At 43.4% G+C, this 21,396-nt stretch overlaps 1 protein-coding gene across 5 annotated transcripts in view; it reads left to right on the top strand.

Annotated features, from left to right (window-relative positions):
* ZNF385D (zinc finger protein 385D) overlaps positions 1–21,396 on the top strand; it is a 931,570-nt gene that overhangs the window by 341,139 nt on the left and 569,035 nt on the right. The window contains exon 2 of one of the 5 annotated variants that reach the window (XM_029589294.1): positions 2,046–2,187. The exons of the other annotated variants lie outside the window; for them this stretch is intronic. The gene's annotated coding sequence lies outside the window, so the exon portion shown is untranslated. The remainder of the gene's footprint in view (positions 1–2,045; positions 2,188–21,396) is intronic. 5 annotated transcript variants of the gene reach the window in all.

Raw genomic sequence — 21,396 nt, 5'->3', positions numbered from 1 at the left:
TAAGGAGCGGACTGGGAGGGAACTTTCCTATCCCTAACCCTATCCTTCCAACCTCTTCTCCTCTCTTCCCCGACCCCTAACCTAACCCCACCTATCCCTACTTTTTTTATTTTAATTCTTACTGTTCCCTGGAAGCAGAAGTAATCTCTGCGCGCTACCCTGGAACAGCGGCTAATGGCGCTGTCCTGGCCCACCCCTGCCCCACCCCTCCCCATCCAGACCACAACCCCTGCTCCGCCCCTTTTGCATACTTACAGAGCAGAGCTACATTGTAGTTTGTAAACTATGTAGCCCCTACCATTAATAAAATATTAGCATAAATCTCTATGCGTCCACTTACATATATAAATGCTGTACCACACACAGAACCTAATTTTTAAATGTATCCGCAAGGCCCAATTTATGTGCATATAGGGGTTTGCAGAGATTTGTTCTAGTATTTTAGAACCTGTGTGGATCCATTTGCACAGGTTTTAAAATACTTGTATCACCACTTCCTAAATTATGCATGTATGTGCAAAAGTTTGCATGCACGTATGAATTTTAGGACACTTGTATTTTTTCACATGCATGCATGCACTTCCAGTTTTGCTGGGGCGGGCTCATTCTGGAATGGTCCCTCAGTAAGCAACTACCTCATAGTGAAAAATGAGGACCTGCTGATCCCCATCCAGGGAGTGCAGAGGACTGCTCAGGCCATGTGGCAGGTCTGATAGGGTGTCCATCGAGCATTCAATCATGGATCCTCCTATCCCTGGAACATAAGTGTCTCGAGGGAAATAGGGGTGGGGTAAAAAAATGTGGGCAACCAGGGTAGATGTAGTCTTTTGTTCTCTGCATGCAGTTTTGCACAGAAACCAGAGGAAAGGTTGCACATGTTAAAGTGCATCCTCACAAATGGGTACAACGGGACTGTGGGCAGCCCCATCACCACAGCTGTGGGAGCAGTGCATCCCTACAAGGAGCTTCAAATAATGGTTGTCAGCCATTGCTGGGAAAGGGAGGCAAGCCCCATACTGGACAGCCTCCTCTTGAGTCTAGCCAGCAGCCCATGGACGCAGGCCAGACTGACTCCATGGCTGGATTAGTGGCTATAAGCCCAGAGACCCATGCATCATCAGGACAGTGGCTATGAAGGTAAGGATTGGGCATGTAGTTACAATTACCACTGCCATCAGGAGGCTGGTGGCTCTAGTGAGTTGTCTTGTGCAGACTCAAGAGGGCATTATGGCCACTCTTGAACTGGTGGGCATGAGGCGACCACTGCAGCCTCCCCTCTCTCTAAGGCTATCAGGACGTGTCCTCCTGAGGTTCCTGAGGCCTTTCGTTTAAGTAATTAGTTATGTTCCCACACCTATCCCCTTTTTAAAATAAATTTGTATAAGGTTTTAACATTTTATATTTGTTATAGAAATATTATTGTTACCTTCTGCGCATGCCTTTTTCTTTTACCTGCTATGTATCATGTCATCCCTGATTCTAGCCCTTTTCAGGACAGTCTACTGCATTCACTCTCATACCTACACACTGGTCTGTATCTAGTCATGCAGCCTTTTCCAATAACCTGTATCTTACACTAATCTGCTCTTACAGCTGCCTCAGTTTAGCTCCAGTTAATTTGGATCAGCATTTAGACCTTCGTTCGCTGAATGTCCTTGCTAAAATGAGCATAACACTACAGGACACTAAGTCATCACTTAACTCTTACTTTTTCAAAGTGACAGAGACGTGAGTGCAGTGAAATCACAAAAAATGGTATAGTGTATCATGAGATAAATATTCTCTTCTTCACCATTACTTCAAGCAAAGGGGAGACATGGAGCTCAAATTTAGTGGGTCTTTCACCAGCATAAATCTTCTTATCAAGAAGAGGTATAGGAAGGGGCTCTTTTCAACAGACGTTGTCTGCATCAAGTTCTAACCATCAGCCTTTATCTCTCCAAAGTTGGTTACATCAATAAAAGTAATAGGGCACCAATTCAGTCTTACCCCACAGTGATGACTTCAATTAGATGGATTTCAACAGGTGGTTATTGTATCTACAGGTCCAATCCTCACCTTCATTCTGCTGACACCAGCTCTCCTTCCAGATAGGGGCCAGCTATTCATCACAAGACTCTCAGCTTTCAGCTGAAACTCCCTTCATCACTGTGGATAAAGGAGAGCCAGGAGAGATCACAGAGCAAGGTGAGAAGCCAAGAGAGGCCAAGAGGCAAGGAAGGAGGCTTAGTTAGGCCACAAGGTAAGGCAAAAGGCCCATAGGCCACAATGTTAGGCAAGGCAGAAGGTCGGGAGGACACAAGGCTAGGCAAGGTAAAACAGCAAGGTAAGAGTAGCCAGGTCAGAGATCCAAGGAGACTCAATGAAGAGGCACTGAGGCATTGAGCAGGCTGGGTTAAGTAAGGCTGAGGCTTGGGCATAGAAGGATCAGTGAGGAGGTAACTAGCAAGGTAGACAGCAAGGCTCACTGAGGGACTTATGGTGGAGGGAAGACTGCACAGCAGGCAAAACTGTGACAGCAGAATTAGAAAAGGTACAGAGAAGGGAAACCAAAATGATAAAGGGGATGGAATGATTCCCTTATGAGGAAAAGCTAAAAAGGTTAGGACTCTTCAGTTTTCAGATGAGATGGCTAAGGAGAGATATGATAGAAGTATATAAAATAATGAGTTGAGTGGAATGAGTAACCATTAATCAGTTGTTTAGTCTTTGAAAATGTACAAAGAAAATAGGACACACAATGAAGTTAATGGGTGATATATTTAAAAATAAGAGAAAATATTTTTTTATTCACTGCATAATGAAACTCTGGAATTCATTGCCAGAGGATGTGGTGCAAGATATTAGTGTAGCTGCATTTAAAAAAAGGTTTGGACAAGTTCTTGGAAGAAAGGACCATAATCTATTATTAAGATGAGTTGCAGAAATCCATTGCTTATCCCTGGGATAAGCATCATGAAATCTATCTAGCCCTTGGGATCCTGACAGGTACTTGTGACCTGGATTGGTCACAGGATACTGGGCTTGATGGACGTTTGGTTTGATCCAGTATGGCAAGTCTTATGTTCGTATGTGCCAACACTAATATTTCTGGAACAGGGCTGGATTTAAGATGATGGCACCCATAGGCAGATGATTGAAGGGAAGGGAGTTTATTTATTCCTCTTCCTCTTCCCCTGAAAGCAGAGAGCAGCAGTGTGATCCCAGTTTTTGGACATCTTTAGAATTTTGCACCTAAGACACATGTCTATGTTATATATGCCTAAATCTGGCCCAAAGCTTCACATACCAGTAGAGGTTAGCCTGTCCATACATTGGTACCCCCTAGGGCCCCTGTGTTCTACCAGGCATGTAGGCAAAAGGAGTATTTGGAAGCTTTCTCTTTTAAGCTCCCAGCTGTGAGCTATCAGGGACTCCTAGATATTACCATTACCTCATCTCCTCACCTACCTGCACCCCTTATAGTAGAGAAAGACCCATACAAAGCAATCTTTCAGAGTTTGAATGAAATCACCTGAAACAATGTCAGGTGCTTCCCATCCAGAAATTAAAAAAACTAAATGGAGTATGTAGGTTAGATACAACAAAGGAGACCCTCTAGAAAGTTGCACCCGGCCTAAGGTCATCTAATACACAGGGCCCATAATTAACAAAGATGAATGTATTGTGGTGAATGAAGGGCCTCACCATCTCTGATTAAATACCAACTATATAGGTGAAGATCTAAGGCCAATAAAAGAAAGGAAACTATTTCAGATAATTAGTTATTCAATCACACATGATTTGGATTCTTTACACCCAATCTAGCTTATTGGCCAACTCTACAAATACATATAAGAATAGTATGCATGTATACCACTATAAAAAAGGCACTGAATGTCAATACATCATATAAATATGTACAAGTTCCATACTAAAAATTATGGTGTATTTTCTAAAGATATATGCAGTAAATTTTATGTGCTTGAAACTTTGTATACATGTATTATGTTGCCATTACGCTCACATTTATTTATTTATTTATAAAAATTAATGATTCATTTTCCAGCTTTTACAATCAAATCTTTCAAAGTGATGTACACATTTGCAAACAACATAAATATATTCATAAAAACAAAATAAAATAAAAACACATTTCTAAAACACTTTAACCTAGTACCATTGTCATTCTTTCCTTGAGCTAATTTGCCAAAGATTCCATAAGCTGGTTAATTGTAAGTCAATAGCCGACCTTCCTAACTTCTCCAGGCAAAGAGAAAAGGGTCAGTCACCTGCTTAGGAAACCTAAATTTTAGCCAACACAGGTAGATTTTTTTGTCAGGGAGATCATGAAGGTCCAGAACATTCTGTATGAGAAGGATTCCAGGAATGTGGGATCCTACAGAAAGAAGTAAACCTGGGAGAAAATCCACCTTAAACTAAATACTATTTTCCAAAACAACAGAAGTATGCAAGACCTCAGTCACAAGTGGTGAGACCTTAGATGCAAGGTCAAGAAGAAACAAGCTAGAATGAGGACAAGGGAGCCTGCTAGCCACATAACCTTCACTCAAGTAGAATGAATGATCCTGAGCACTATATCAGAGGCTGCAGTAGAAGGGGTTCGTAAGCAGGATACCTCATGGTTAGGGTTGCCAACTTTTCCATAGACCAGGACTGAACAAGAAGACCAGAGGGCCATCCCACCCCATCTGCTCCCCTCCCCTTCATTTGCATAAATTTGCATTTAGTGAGATGTAGAACAGACAGGGGCCCAGAGGAATACTGGGCAGGGAGGGGTGGAGAGAGGGGATCTAGGACTGTCAGAAGGACAGGCAACCATCCAGAATGCACAGAGCCTGCCAAATCCGGGGTGAGGGGGGGGGGGGGTTGCCGATGTGCCTTGTCAGGGGGTGACAATAGGGAGTGTCTGAAGTGTAAAGAAGAGATTGGGAAGAGAAGTGAGGGCTAGGATCAGAGGGAAATGGCTGGTGGCAGATGATAGAGAGAAAGGGACTGGAGGCAGAAAGAAGGAGGAGGTAGCTGAAGGAAGAGATCTGCGCCTACAAGAAAAACGAGGAATGCTCAGCACTTCCAAATTCAGCCTATGCTGAGCCTGAGCATCTGCAATGCCTCTTCTCCTTGCTCTGTCTCCTGCTGTGGCTGCAACCAGCTGCTTAGGAACAGAGAGCATGCAGCCGATTGGTGCTCTAGGCCCAGAGCAACACTTAATCCGATTGACCCTCGGCGTATCCACCATCCAGTAACTTTCCTTGCTGCCTTGACCATGTTTTATTGTGTCCAGTTACACTCTTAACCGGACACTGTACAACAGATGGGAAAACCAGACTATCCAGTTCAAAACCGGGTAGTTGGTTACTCTACTCACTATCTCAAGGGTGACAAGGTGAGCAGTCTTTGTAAGACATCTGCGAGTGCTAGCAGCCAGCCTAGAGAAACAGAGAGTCTGAAGAGGGAGGGGATGTGGAGTTGGTAGCAGCCCCAGGAGAATACGAAAGGGATGAAACAAACAATGTGGATTTGAAGGAGGATGAGCCCTACGTTCTTACCCTATAGTGGAGCACACACTCCTGATTTCTTAGGGCAAGATGTTGATGAGGGGGAGAGCAGAGAAAAGGAAGAGATCAACCTTTTTCCAAGAGCTGATGAAGCCATGCCTTTCACTCCCACTGAGGGCTGCATGCTAGGCCTGCTTGTAGCATAAAGCTGGACATACAGGGCCTAAAATAAGTGCTGCTTGCAGAGCTGCAGGGTGTTTTTCTGAGCACTGTGGGAAGAATTGCAGTCTATGATTTTTGTTTGGAGGGAGACGCTTCAGCAGATGCCTCCATGCCAGCTGCAGCCTGCATGGAATCCCCCCTGGCATACAGGATGCTTGGATGCCGCCTCCCTCACTGCATTTCTGCCAGCTGTAGTTCCACAAGTCCAGTGGGAGGCTCCCCCTCCTTGACTACCACCTCCAAGGATGCCTCTTTCTCCCATGCCTTTTCCACCTCAGAGGAAGACTCTCCCCCACCTCTGATGATACAGGGGACTCCGTCTGTCTCTGCTGCCATGGGAATGACCTCATCTTGCAGACCATCTGAACAGCTCAGGCACACCTGCGCTGCCAGGCCTACATCCTCTGTTCCCCTTCCAAACGTCAGCTCTCAGGAGCCCCTCTTGCCTCTGGTGCACTTCTTCAGCTATAACCTCTTCTCACTTGTGCTTGTAAGTCCCTTATAAAATAATAACTTGTGCACGTACCTCTTGGACCTGCCCCGCAATGCACCTATTCAGCCCTTTTTTTTTCACGGGTAAATGTGCACGCAAGACCGAAAATACGTGCGTACTTTTGATATTTATAAAATAGCATGTACATGAGTACAAGCCACTTACGTGCGTATATGCTAATTTTATGCATGTGAATGTTTTGAAAAGTCACCCCTATGTGTACAGTCACCCCTATTCTCTCATCCAAATCCCATGCTAATGATGGCGTTAGCTAAAAATCACCAGTGCAGAGAGGTGCGCTGGCTTAACTTGTGTTTTCTTAGTGCTGGAAAACAATTCTTAGTCTGAGGTAGAGTAAAGTTTCCAGGGCTAATGTTAGTCTATTGGAAAAGTTGAAGTTCCAGTGCTGGGAAGGCAGTCGGGATTTTATGCCCTGAAAACATGCTTTCAGTGATAAATAAACCTATAAAAAATATACTATCCTGTAGCTCAATCATCCTCCTTTCCCTGTATTTGTGCTGCACTATCTGTCATTAGCATCACAATCACCTAAATGGCCACTTGAATACTGGAAGGATCTAAGTAATTTAAGTAAGTAATTCTCTTATCTGTGTGTCTCCAGTAGGTTGTAAGTTTCGTGGAGCAGGGACTGCCTCTATCCTCTTTTATTTATTTATAAATTGTTCGCAGCTTTCATATCCTGAAGTTGCAGTTAAGTTAAAACTGTATTTGCTGTTATTCTAGTACGCTGTGATCTGCCCTGGGTGACTTACGTATTCAGAAAGGAAGATAAATCCAAATATTAAATTTATTGAAATTTAGCTTATGCCTTTTCATTGGTAGCTAAGGGCAGGTTACATTCAGCCACAGTAGATATTTCTCTGTCCCCAGAGGGCCTGCAGTCTAAGGGATATATTTATTAAGCCGTGGCATGATTCCTGGAGAGGAAAATACCAAGGGGTGGGCCTCTGGTGCTCAGTATAGCAGCTTAGTAAATCCTGAGTTGTTTTTTCCTGGTGGTGAAATACCACGGCCTAGGAGTCTCTTCTCACCAGTTCACGATGGCAATCCCACGGTCCAGGGCCGCCAACCTTTAAAGGGCCTGAGCAGCCCAAGTGTTGTCCCTCCCAGTCTCAGTAAAAGCCCTAGGGGTTCCCGATAGGGCCCTCTGTCCCCCCTCCCCCACCACCCATTGATATATCTGACAGGGCATCAATAAAAAATAATTGAAAGTGATACATCTGGAGTGGGTCCCGCTTCCTCCCAAACACCACCCCCCCCCCTTTTTGTGGAAAAAAAAAAACATATCCCCTACCCCTCTGAACCTTCCATGCTTCACCCCTCCCCCCCTCCAGCGAGTACCTCATGATCCCTGGTTGGTCTGCACCCCTTACAGATCCAGGCGCGGGTCTTCCATTTCATAAATAGCACCGGTCGACTGCCTAGTGACTTTTGCCCCATCTCATGGGGGAACGACATAGAAGACTTGTATTTGTTTTGAGTTAAAGATATTCAAGTGCTATACTGGGGTTATTTCTATGAAGTTCTTATTTTTTTTGCTTTAATAGCAACACACTAAAGAAGGGCAATGCACAATGGTTTTGGTTTTGCACCGAATATATTTCATGTTTAATTTTGTTCCTGTGTTTGCAAAACTTGATAGTATTTAGGTCTTGGACTAGTTAAAAAAAAAAAAAAAAGGTTAATATGGAGACCATTTCACGACTATGGGAAAACGTCTCAGCAAATAGGTATTTTCAACATACATATTTTAGGAACACTTTCAAAGAGAAATCTCCACAATGTTTCTCTTTGAAGGTCAGCAAGGGCAATGACCAAGCGCTGAAAGCTTTGCTCCGGCTGTTTGTCTGGGCAATGGGAAGGTGGGAAAACAGCAGGCTGTGAAGACATAGGGTGATGATGCATCAGACTTGTACTCCATTTCAGTCTTGGCACTGGGTGCAAGTGCATTTCTATGGGGTGGCCTGGTCTAAATGAGAGAGAGCGTGTGCTTGTCTGTGTATGAGAAAGGGAGAAAGAAAGAGAATGTGTGTACGTGAGTAAGAGAGCATGAATGGCGGGAACTGGGGAGTAGTTAGTAGGAATGCAGGTTGAAGGGCATTAGGAACAAATGTATGCAAATGAAGTGCCCCTCCCCCTCCGGTGTCAGTCAAAGTCTGTGGAAAAGTTGGCCACCCTATCTTTCTCTAAACTTGCAGTCGTGATGGCTGACTGCTGTAGCTATTTTCTATTCTCCTCCTATGCACTTAAACATTGAGTCAAAGAGCTCAATCATTCACTCTGCTGGAATTGTAGCATGTAGTTCTGTATACTTAAGGCAAGATTTAAGAGCTGGGAAAAGACATGCACAAAGCCTGCAGGTCAGTTTGTTTGCATAATGTTGAAATTGCACATGTTTTGCCCAAGGCTTTAATTTCCTTTAACTTCTGGAAGGAAAAACAATTCCATAGAGAATATGGGCTTGCAAAATCTTTTGCAAGAAGTACTGTAGCGCACTTGCTTGATCCTTACATGCAAATTACAGTAGTCCTGTCCATTTTCCATATCTTTTAGCTTGCATATTTTACATTCATTTTTTTCCCCTTCCTTAAGTTTCAGAAAATGTAAAACTTGGCCAAAAATGTGGTATTTCAAAATTGTACAAATTTAAAATGTAAGCTTTCTTTATAGTAAAGAAAAAATGCATCTGTTTAATGGAAAAACATCTGAGGCATGCTATAGGGCAGATGTACAGTATGTCAGGATCCAAACTAGGTTTATTTCAACAACAAAATTAATGGACCACAAGTGCCATATTTTTTGTATACAGTAAGTTCAAATGCATTCCTCAAATGTGTTGAGGAATATATTTGAATACAAACTGTCGTCTTTTTCAAAACACAATTGTTCTCCCACAAATGTTTCCATTTATTTTTTCCCTCCCCCTTGTTTTATCAAGACTTGGGGCCAGGACAGTTCTCCAAGGTTCGGAGTTGGCCTACTTGTTTGTCAATAGCAAGGATTAAACAGACAAATCCAGGACTAGTAGGTCTGGTGCAATTCAAAGTAGCACCAAACAGGTAAAATAGGTCAGGTTGGGATCAACAATGCAGTTCAGGTTTGAAGCATTAAGTTGGAGGTCAGTTTGCAGGTTCTGCAGTATGGGACGACAGCCTTCTGTGGCTTCTGTGTAGCCTTGAGTTCTTAGGCTCCAGGTTTTGTAGCGTAGGTAGCTTTTGAATTGCTGCTAACACTCCTCTCTCCCCAGTTAGCCTTTTCAAGTGCCCCTGGTCCAATCCCATACTTCAGGGAAGGGGTTACTGGTCATAATATCAGATTCAATACAGGTCTCTTTAGTTGCATATATCTGAATTCATTAGCCCCCTGTGATGGCTCAGGAAGCAGGATACCAATTACTTTTCCAAGCAGTCTCCAGGTATAAGATCTGACACAGGTTTTCTTGACAATCTGTCACATTTTTGTTTCAATTTAGTAAAAATTGTTCCACAGTGAGCACTGAAAAAAAAAAAAAGTCCACTATTTTACAATGAGAAATTGTTAGTGCAACACTTACATTTTATTTGCATTGGAGCTAAACTTTGCTATATCTGCCACTATGTGCCAGCAAATATTAAGCATAGGTATATTTAATTTTAAAAAGAATCTACTCTGTGGCCAGACCTGTAGCTCATGCCATTGTTCTGCTTGTCTGTTGGAGCTGCTCAGTGCTCAGTCGTGCTCAGGGAGGGAAAGATGATGACCACTTTTATTGTGGTACTCCCTATTGCCCAACGTGCAGTGCTAAGTCTGAGCCTTAGAGGAGAGACTGCTGCTGTTCTCGGGCCAATGAGGGTCCCCCGAGTTACTTGGTCAGACCTTCTGGGAAAGGGTGGAGAAACAGAGATCTCTGGGAAGAAAGAGACAAAAAAAAAAAAAAAAGAATCCACTAGGGCATGCATAAGCTTGAAAGTTAAGGTTGCCTACGTTCTTGCTTCATTTGTAATGGTTACATAATTGCTCATTCTAAACAAGTATTTATTTCAGGTCTCTTTTTCAAACACAAGGGCAGAGAACAGATTAGTGGACAACTATTGGTCACAATTTATTTCTTAATCATACACTGTTATCAGATAACATGCCATCAGATAACATGTTATCAGAAGAAATGCCAGCGTACCTCATTAAGCCCCAATATGTCTCCTATGTACAGATTTCCCCATGTAAATAACTAGAGATGCCCACCCCCCTTGTAACTATAAGTATTGCCCTGTTGAGCTGTTTGAATCAATTCTCTTTCAATGTTCACCACTGCTAAAATGTAATTGTATTAACTGTTGATGTGCCTCCGTTCCATGTAAAAATAAGATACATTTGTCCTACTATTTCTCCATGCTAACATGTAAACCGATGTGATGTACCCCAATGAATGTCGGAATATAAAAGCAAATAATAATAATAATAATAATTTCAGAAATGTTACTTGTTACCTGTAAAAAATGCCTTTTAGAATTCTCCATTCCCACATAGATGCTGTGATTCCTAGCATGGTACCTACCTTTACTTTTTCTAAATGACCATGGCTTCCTTTCTATAACAACATATGTTATCTAGTGTGAATGAGGAGAATTTTCAGTAGCATTGAGCCTGAGCCATGCTGATAATGAATGTGGAAAGCAGGAACAAAGTTTGCAGGTGTCCCTACTGGCTCGTACTATCAAAATAAAATTTCACACAGAGTGAAATGGGGAAAGATGTACATGTGTGAAAAGGGTTTGCAAGTGTGTGATGTGTGATGCAATAATTATGTAAGAGAAAAAGAGCTGTGAATGAGTTGTAGGTGAAAAGAAAAAGGCATCTTAAGAGTAGAAGAAGAGAGAATGTGTGAATTATACCTGTACCTTAATATAGGGGTTACAATAGACCCAAGTAGTTATTTAATAGGTAAGCACTATAATTCATGGCAGCAAAAAATTTCACTGGCCCTGTAAAAAGTGCATCTTAAAAACAGAGGAAAGTTGTTTAAAAAAATTAATACTGTTAAATGATAGAGTAAAAGAAGAGGATTCATTCAATCTAGTTTTCCTAATTTTCCCCATATGTAAAAACATGTTTCAGAAGTGTCAAAGTAGCTCCTGGAAGAAATAATGTGAATTTGATCGTGGCAGAGCTTTAGTCGAAGTTAATCTATCTTCTTGCTAAAATTTTTATATTAAATTCCATGGGCTCATGGAGGTATCTAAAAGGCAAATATGTATCTGGGAGAATGGGTGCTTGAAGGCAGCTCTGTGGATGGAGTGTAGGAGTGTTTCCCAACCCTTCCTGGAGGTATACCTATCTAGTCTGGTTTTCAGGATTACCACAATGAAATTGCATGCGATAGATAGATTTTCATGCACAAGGAGGATAACGTTAAAACTGGTATGCTAATAGATTTAACATGCATAAATTAGATGCATTTATCCCATCGCAAGTCAGATTTTACATGAGTAACTGCTCATTTTTATGTGCGCAACTTTTGAAAATTCACACTCAAGTGTCTATTGTGGCGATTCTCAACTGGTGTGTCGTGACACACCAGTGTGTTGCCACGTACCAGCAGGTGTGTTGCATGCTACCCACAGCTGGCAGGGCGAAGATCGGAGCGCTGGCCGTTGCCAGAGACCAGCAGGGGCTGGAAACTGGAGCACTTCTGCCGCCAGAGACCAAGTGACGGGGGCTGAAGATCAGAGCACTGCTGCCACAGAAAACCAGGCTGGTGGGGGCCGAAGACCCCCACCAGCCTGTGTGTATGTGTGGTATGTATTTGAAATGGGAAGTGTGCTTGTGTGTGTGTTGGTGTGTATGTTAGGGGGGAAGGTACATCTGTGTGTGTGTGTGTGTGTGTGGGGTGTATGTGAGGGGGGAGGGTGCTTCAGTCTATATGAGAGAGAGTATGTGTGTGATTGAAAGCCTGTGTGTAAGTAAGTGAGAGAGCATTGTGTGAGAGAGACTGGTCAGAGAGGTGAGGTGTGTATGTGTGAGAGACTGATCAGGGAGGTGACTAGTGTGTGTGTGAGTGTATGTGAGAGACAGAAACTGATCCTAAGGGTGTGACTGGTGTGTGTATGTGTGTGTGAGTGTGAGAGAGAGACAGACTGGTTTTGGTCCTAACGAAGAGGACCATGAGGACAGCTTCAGCAGCTCCTGCTGCTTCTGGTGTGGCCTGTCAGGGAAAGGAGTAGGAGAACTGCTGGAGAGGGTAAGTAAAAGTGGCTTTTTAAGATCATTTTTCTTGATTGACTGTTATTTTAATTATTGGGTATTATGTAATGTGTCTGCTGTTTTGAAATTTTGGTGTTCGGAGAATTTTTAATATTTTTTAAGTTTTTTTTATTGTTTTTAATTGTTAGATGTTGTTCTGTTTTATTCAAATAGTTTTACAACTATAAAACCATGTGGGGATCTATAGCAGCTTGGCTTTTTCTGTTTCCCTAATTGGAGGTGTATTGGTGTTTAAGGCCTGGTTTAATATTTGTAGTGTTGCCTTTTTAGAGGTAGGGTTGTTCCATTTGAGTGCATGCCGTAATGTAGGTATAACTTTTTGAGGATTAGTTTGTGTGCATTATTGCAGATCCTGGGACTAAGTGCTATATTTCTGTTTCCATTTCTCCAGTTTTGTACTACATGCAGAAAGGCTTTTTTGGGTTTCTATTCCAGTTTCTGTCTCCATATTTATAATGTGTGTCTTTCTGTACTTGGTGAAGGTCAATTTTGTGTGTATGACTGAGGTACTTAACTAGCATGTAGGTTAGTAAATACCTCACCTTATTTATTGTATTTTCTCAATAGGGCATGCATTGGTGGTGAACTGCTGACTTTTTATAAGTAGGGCTACTGCGCCTGGTAGTAAAGGGAGTTTGTGTTGCTGTTATTGAGATAACACCAGAATATCTTTTTTGTATGATAAGTTGTATGGGGAATGACCTAGTTCTGCTTCATAACCATTGCTGAGGGTTGGGGGTAGAGATGGGGTTCCTGTGGATACAAAGTGTACATTTACATTTAGCCTTGTGACTGTCATGTGTTCAGTGTGTCACGCATGTGAGAACTATCTATCAGGTGTGTCCTGACAGAAAAAAGGTAGAGAACTACTGGTCTAATGTATGCAAATCATTATGCATATCCTGAAAACCCAACTGATTAAGTCTGCTTCCAGAAGAGGGTTGGGAAACACTGGTGTAGAGCATTAATAAAATGTCTGTGGTTGCTTCTTTTCCTGCATGCTTTAAATATCTTCTGGCAGGCCAGGACAAATAGTTTCTTCCTTTTGACAAATATCTCCTGGATGTCAGCTTTCACAAGAGATACTAATTGGGATTTTGACTCTATTCACCCTTCAGAGGCAAAAAAGATGTGAGTTGAATGGAGTCCAAAGAGATTTATAGCTCTGTAAGTATTTTTTGTAGATGAATTAAACTGCTGAGCTTCAAACTGCGGTTCTAATGCTTACTCCAAGAAAACTCACTTGCACTTCTAAGGAACACATTTATAAGACTGAAGTGTATTAACTTACATAAAAGGAATTCCTAAATTTTGATGACAAAATGGTATGTAAATCTTGTGTTCTGATTTTCTGTTAAAAATGTTGAAATAATTGCATGCACATTGTTTATCAAACTTTGTGCCTGATTTCCTAAGGCTCTTTCTCCCATTCTGTATCTATGGGAAAAAATGCCTAGAAAAGTAGATCTTTTACTGCAGGTACACATACATTCATATACAGTGCCTTGTAAAAGCCTTAACACTGTTGTACATTTTTCTTATTCCACTGTCTAGAAAATACAAATTAAGATGCATTAAAGTCAAAATTTGTCTCACTGATCTAGGCAATATACTCTACACTTTCACTGTGAAGAAACAATTACAGAAATATTCCATCAGAATCAGAAAGAGCAGATACCAAGCAGCAAACCACAAATGCCCAAAGATAATGATTAAAATTGCCACCTAACTTAGGTCAGCCCTAACAGACTGATCCAACTCTGGTTTTGGCCCCTAGGGCTTGAGGTCTTATCCTCTGGGGAATGGTTCCTCTCTTTATCCAGGATTCTCTGCAGCTCTCTATCTTAAGTGGGACCAGTTAGGATAGATGTGCCAGGTGCTTTAAGGTAGACTGAGGGAGTTTCCTATACACTCCCTCACATACCCTCCTCCTCAGCCCAATATTTGCCTGTACAAGGGACACTTCTCTTGACAGGAAATCTGCATTTGCATTCTCCATTCCTGCCCTGTGTCATACCTTGTAGTTGAAAGGCTGCAGGGAGCCATGCATCGCTCTTGCATTGAATTCCTTTTTTCTATTGATCCATAAGAGTGGTTGTTGGTACATTATGAGCGCAAACTGCAGCCCCAGCAGGTACTAGCACAAGGCCGCTAAGGCCCACGTGACCACCAAGGCCTCCTTCTCAACAGTTGACTACCATCTCTCATGTAGCATCATCTTCTGGTTGATCTATGCCACAGGAATTTCTTGGCCATCCTTCTTCTGAGCCAAAACAACCCCCAAGCCAACCTTTGAAGCATCAGATTGCCCCATGAAGGGTTCGATGAAGTCAAGGCTGATCAGGACCAGTTTTGAAAATATCACCTCCTTCAGGGTTCTGAAGGCCTTCACCATTTCCTCTGACCTCTGGACCTTCTCTGGACCTTCTGTGGTGCTTTCTTTACCAGTAGCCTTGTGAGAGGCTCTACTTTCTCTGAACAGTTAGGGATAAACTTCTTATAATATCCCATAACACCTAAAAATGCTCTTCATTGCGGGACTGGCATCTGGGTGATCACCTCGATCTTTCTGGCCCATGTCATGATAAAAACTCTATTAGGGTCATTGCCACCATCGGGGCCTTCATATTCTGTAAGGGCGCTGCCTTCAGATACCCGGTGAATAGTTCAGTATGACAAGAATGTATTTGTTTGCTCGGGTCGTTCTCCCTAGTGGCCCTACAAGATCCATGTCCACCCTTTCAAAGGGGGTCTTGATGACAGGCATTGTTATGCGAGGTGCTGCTCATACCCCAGCAGGCTTTATGAGCTGGCAGATAGAGAAGGACTGACAATACCACTGGACCCGTTTATGAAGATCTGTCCAATAAAATTGAACCTGTATCTTTTCCTGGGTCTTTTCCTCTACCAGGTGCCCCTCCCCCCCCCCCCCCCCCCCCCCCCAAGAAGATGACTGTGAGCTAACTGCATGACCTGTTGACAATAGAGTTTGGGAACCAGGAGTTGTTCTATTACCTGCCCTTCCAAACTTCCCTTTGTGATGCTGTACAACAGATCCTAGGGATGTGCAGAGCAAAATTTTATGTTCATATTTTTTATGTCCGAAAGGGGGTCCCACTTGCGGCCAATATGGACATAAAAAAAATCCAATGAGTTGGGTATATGTACATATGTGCAAAAAAAAAATTTAAACCCCCTCACCCTCCTTAATCCCCCCCCCAGACTTACCACAACTCCCTGGTGATCGAGCGAGGAGTGAGGACGTCATTTCTGCAATCCTTGGCGAGAAGCATGTGACGTCGGCGGCACGTCGAGTGACGCGGCGTCACGTGATTCCCGGCTCGTTCGCGCCGGACGGCTCGTTCGGCCCAAAAAGAACTTTTGGCCAGCTTGGGGGGGCCTCCTGACCCCCCCAAGCTGGCCAAAAGTTCTTTTTGGGCCGAACGAGCCGTCCGGCGCGAACTCGCCGGGAATCACGTGGCGCCGCGTCACTCAGACGCGACGTCACGTGATTCCCGGCAAGTTCGCGCCGGACGGCTCGTTCGGCCCAAAAAGAACTTTTGGCCAGCTTGAGGGGGTCAGGAGGCCCCCCAAGCTGGCCAAAAGTTCTTTTTGGGCCGAACGAGCCGTCCGGCGCGAACGAGCCGGGAATCACGTGACGCCGACGTCACGTGATTCCCGGCAAGTTCGCGCCGGACGGCTCGTTCGGCCCAAAAAGAACTTTTGGCCAGCTTGGGGGGGCCTCCTGACCCCCTCAAGCTGGCCAAAAGTTCTTTTTGGGCCGAACGAGCCGTCCGGCGCGAACTTGCCGGGAATCACGTGACGTCGCGTCTGAGTGACGCGGCGCCACGTGATTCCCGGCGAGTTCGTGCCGGACGGCTCGTTCGGCCCAAAAAGAACTTTTGGCCAGCTTGGGGGGGTCAGGAGGCCCCCCCAAGCTAGCCAAAAGTTCTTTTTGGGCCGAACGAGCCGTCCGGCGCGAACGAGCCGGGAATCACGTGACGCCGGCGTCACTCGACGTGCCGCCGACGTCACATGCTTCTCGCCAAGGATTGCAGAAATGGCGTCCTCACTCCTCGCTCCATCACCAGGGAGTTGTGGTAAGTCGGGGGGGGGATTAAGGAGGGTGAGGGGGTTTATATTTTTATTTTGGCTCAACAATCGCGATTTCCAACATATCGAACATATCTATGTTCGATATGTGGGAAATCCGATCGTTTATGTCGAATCAATTTTTTAAGTAAAAAAAAAATATGAGTTGCGTTTTACTAATGCGGTCAATCCGAATGCACACCCCTAACAGATCCCTTTTCATCACAAAATAGGTAGGGACAGGGTGTGCACTCTGGGCCCCCAGGCCTACCTTCCCATCTACCTGTTGAATATGCTCATGGGCTCACTTAAAGGATTCATCCTTCCTCTGAGCTTGCCTAAAGTTCCCTGGATCACCCCGTTCCCACTACAAGGGACCTGGTAAGACATTCTGGGTGGGTGGTTTTTTTCCCTCTGACTCTGACCCCTTCTCCCCGGCTGTCTCTAAGTTAGAAACATAGGTGTATTTGTCCTGTCAGCATTGCCTCCAGGACTTAGGAGTCTTAGAGTCTTTATGAAAAAGATCGGGGTCCTCCAATGGAAAAAGTTCTGGGAACTTCAACTCTTCAGAATCGCTGCCTTGACTTAAGGGTAAGTGTCTGTCCCTTCTGGATTAGCTGTTTGATGGATGTCTTGACTCAGTCTAGTAATTAACTTCCCCAGATATGCAGCCCACTAGGTCTTCTGGCTACCTTGCTTATCTTTGGTGTGCTCAAAGTTGCTCCAAAAGCCATCTGGGTCTTCGCCTGGGGTCATTTTGAGGCATATTGGTGTTACTGGAGATAGACAAGTCACTGTAGTCTGCGCTGCTTGGGCTATCTGCATTAGGACTGTATGCAGCTGTGTCACCTGCTCTTGCAATGCCTACTACTGGTTAATTTTTTTTGCAGGGTGTTTTGCAGCTGCTGCTAGCTGGTTGCCAGGATTTGGATCAAATGACCTATCTTTCTTGTTAATTAAGCTGTCTCAGATTTACACACCTCTCTGGGGATAGGAGAGTGGGGAAAAATAAAAAAGAACTGCTAGCCTGTCCAGCCCTTACTTACACCTTGACCCCTGACTATACAGGCAGGGATAGCCCTATTAGCCTGTTACACAAGATGGAGTTGTGTGTTCTTGCCTCTGCTTCCCACATAGACAAGGGATCCATCTGCTGCCACTATATGTGGTAGCTCGAATGGTGAGTGGCTTGGTAACCCCAAGTACATTCTGGCTGTGGCTTAAGTGCACTTTTATTTGCAGTGGAAAAAAAATAGAAGCAGACTTTTACTTCAGGTATTCAAAAATAGCTAGTGCAAACAGAAATCAAATACTGCCTACCTTAATTGCAGCCAGTTCATCTTAACCTCAGGCAATGCACAGTCTTTCAAGAGCACAGTCTTTAAACAGAGAATGTCTACTAGGGATGTGCCTTCATTTTTAATGAAATAGACATTGGTAACAAAATTGTCTATTTTGTCATGTTTCAGGAGCACCCCAAAAAAAAAATTGATGAAATTTTTTAGAATTTTGTATTTCATGTTATTGTCTCTTTAGAAGGAGACAGCTAATGGGAATACAGAATCATACCTCTAGCTAACGAACTCCCTCCAAATTGACACTTTTTAACTTATTGGTAAATATTTTGTTAGTGTGCACTAACTTTATGCTAACAACCAATTAGTGTACCCTAAGTTCTAGTAGGGCGCACTAACTCCGGAATTAGAAAACTAGGTAGTGTGCACAAATGGCACATAATGTGCACTAACATGAAGTTAGTGCGCACTAAATCCGGTTACTGCGCGCTAACTCCGAAATTAGAAACTGATTAGTGCGCACTAACTCCGAAATGAGTAAAACACAAAATAACTACCTCCCAAACCATTATAAAAATGAAATTTGACAGTAAGCGCCCCGAAACAAAAACAACATTAAAAAAAATCAGTGCATATCTCTAATGTCTACCAATCTTAGACATGACAGGTCTTCGTGAATGCTTGGACTCTGTCAGCTCCCTGGGGCCTATCTAACCCTTCTAGGGCCTGAGGTCTTACCTCTGGGGAAAGGCTCCTCCATTTACCCAGGATTCCCTGCTGATCTCTATCTTAAGTGGGACTGGTTGGGATAGCTGTGCCCAGTCCTTTAGGGTTAGACTGAGAGAGTTTCCTATACACTCCCTCACTGTCACTTAATGTAAGATGCATTAAAACTTTGAAGACAGGCTCTGGAATTCATTGCCAGAGGATGTGGTGAAAGCTATTAGTGTATCTGCATTTAAAAAAGGTTTGAACAAGTTCTTGGATGAAATGTCCATTAATCATTATTAAGGTAGAGTTGCAGAAATCTACTGGTGCTTACTCTTAGGATAAGCAGCCTGGAATCTATCTACCCCTTGGGATCCTTCCAGCTCCTTGTAACCTGGCTTGGCCACTGTTGGAAACAGGATACTGGGCTTGGTGGAACTTTGGTCTGACCCAGTATGGCAATTCTTATGTTCTTATACATTTCTGGGAAAATTAAAGACAAATTGAAAATTAAGGTCCCTAAAAATGAAGCATTAACCTTTGCTTTTCTATGCATTGAAATTAATGGGCTTCTCTAGGCTTTTGAAATTGTGTCACTCATTGAAGATGTAAATGTATTTGTATACAATTTAAATTTGAATCAGAAATGGAAATTATTATAATTTTGGTTATGTTTAATGAATAAATTGGTTATTGCAGAAAATGAAAGGAAATGGAAATCATTCTAAGTTGCATATGTGTGAATTTACTGTTTTAACTAGATAGAAGGTTTGTGTATAATATTAATTTGGAAAAGTATACTACTATATGAACCAGAATCTCTGAGTCATGTACATTGTCTGTGCCAATAATATAGGAGTACATGTTAGTTTCTCGTTAAACAGGGAATTACATAAAAAAAACTGTAGGCCTCTGGAAGTTAATTAGTGGGAAATATTAATAGGAACATGGAATCAGAGAATATGAGAGCACATATGGGCCTTAAAGCCATCAAGCCTGCCCAGTTTCAGTTTTGGTGTAATTGCCCTAAAGCCTAGTCATTCTTTGACTTCCCCCTTCTTCACAAATAGGAATTCTTTGTGCTTACTGCTTATATCATGCTCCATTGAATTTTATTACTGTATTTGTCTCTGCCATCTTCACTGGGAAGCCATTCCAGGCTTCAACTTCCTTTCCATGATGTTACTTCTGAATCTAACCTTATGGAGCCTCATAATGTGACTTCTTGTTGTAGAGCATTTTTTCCCTCTGAAAAAGATTTTGTATCTTATACTTTGTTTGTACCTCTATGGTATTTGTTTCTTTCATATCCCCCTGTCTCTCCTCTCCTGTAGGTGTAACTCTTTAAGTCCTTAAGACTAATCTCTTTGGGCTCATATTTAGTTTTCAAACATAGCAGCTGCCATTAAAAAAAAAAAAAAATCTAGAAATTTGGCGAGAAAGATTTTTCAGAGTAACCTGAAAAAAAGATATTTGGGATAAATAGGGGGAGAAGCTACCACATAGTTCTGTTAATGCCCTGACGTCTCTCACAGACATTTCTAAAACACTTAGGCCCGGATTTTCAAAAGCCTACATGCGTAAATTCGGTGGATTTACGTGTGTAGGTGGGCTTACGCACACTGGGCCTATTTTAAAAAGGCCCAGCCACACGCGTAAAGCCCCGAGACTTCAGAAAAGGGGCAGGGCAGTTGGGGGTGGGGTCAGAGGCTCCTGGCACAGCAGCCATTTATCGCTGTGCCGGGGGATCATGTGCCGGAAGGGTACCTGTGCGCGCAACCTGTGCCTGCCCTGAGGACGCGTGTATGTAGGTCTTAAAATCTACCCCTTATTCACAATAAAGCTCTGGAATTTGTTGCCAGAGGATGTGGTTAGTGCAGTTATTGTAGCTGGGTTCAAAAAGGTTTGGATAAGTTCTTGGAGGAGAAGTCCATTAACTGCTATTAATCAAGTTTACTTAGGGAATAGCCATCGCTATTAATTGCATCAGTAGCATGGGATCTTCTTGGTGTTTGGGTAATTGCCAGGTTCTTGTGGCCTGGTTTTGGCCTCTGTTGGAAACAGGATACTGGGCTTGATGGACCCTTGGTCTGACCCAGCATGGCAATTTCTTAAGAGGCCTATGTTCAACAGCTTTTAGTTGTGTAACGAGAGTTATCCAGCAAAATGACAACTTTTGAATATTTCTGCCACTTATCTAGTGAAACTTTATCCAATTAACTCATTATCCAGCCAAACTTTATCTGGATAATGTAGGGGTATTCTTGGGCATTCCAGAGCAGAATTGTGTTAGCTAGATTTCTTTTTCAGCCACCTCTGATATTCAGAGTTAGCTGGATAACTTAGGGCCTTATTTTCCAAGGCCATCGCAGGCCTGCGCTAACAGTGCAAGCCTGCGATAGCTAGCGAAGGTAGCGCATGCCTGCGCTACCTACATCAGGGAGGAGTCGGCCCCGGAAGAGGCGGAGTCGGGGCGTCACCGGGGCCGACTCTGCGATGACGGCGCGGACAGCGAAAAGGTAAGGGCCCTTTCGCTGCCTATTTCGCATCCAATAACTACACCTTCTATGGTGTAGTTATTGGGCGCGATGTCGGCAGCGATCGCACCCCGGAGGTGCGATCGCTGCCGGCTAGCGCAGGACTGCCCCCCCGTTTCGGCCCCCCCGCCCCTCATTACCACATTTTTCTAAAGTATCGCAGGCCTGCAATACTTTAGAAAATGAGGCCCTTATTCGGCTAACTGACTGTGCCATAGAGCAGTGCTCAAGTTAACTGGGAAAACCTATCTGGCCAGTTTTAAGATAGTCAGTTATATTTAAGGGTGTGG

Source organism: Rhinatrema bivittatum, chromosome 2 (genome assembly GCF_901001135.1).
Source record: "Rhinatrema bivittatum chromosome 2, aRhiBiv1.1, whole genome shotgun sequence".
Taxonomy (NCBI): Eukaryota; Metazoa; Chordata; class Amphibia; order Gymnophiona; family Rhinatrematidae; genus Rhinatrema; species Rhinatrema bivittatum.
This window is presented reverse-complemented; position numbering and strand designations above follow the sequence as displayed.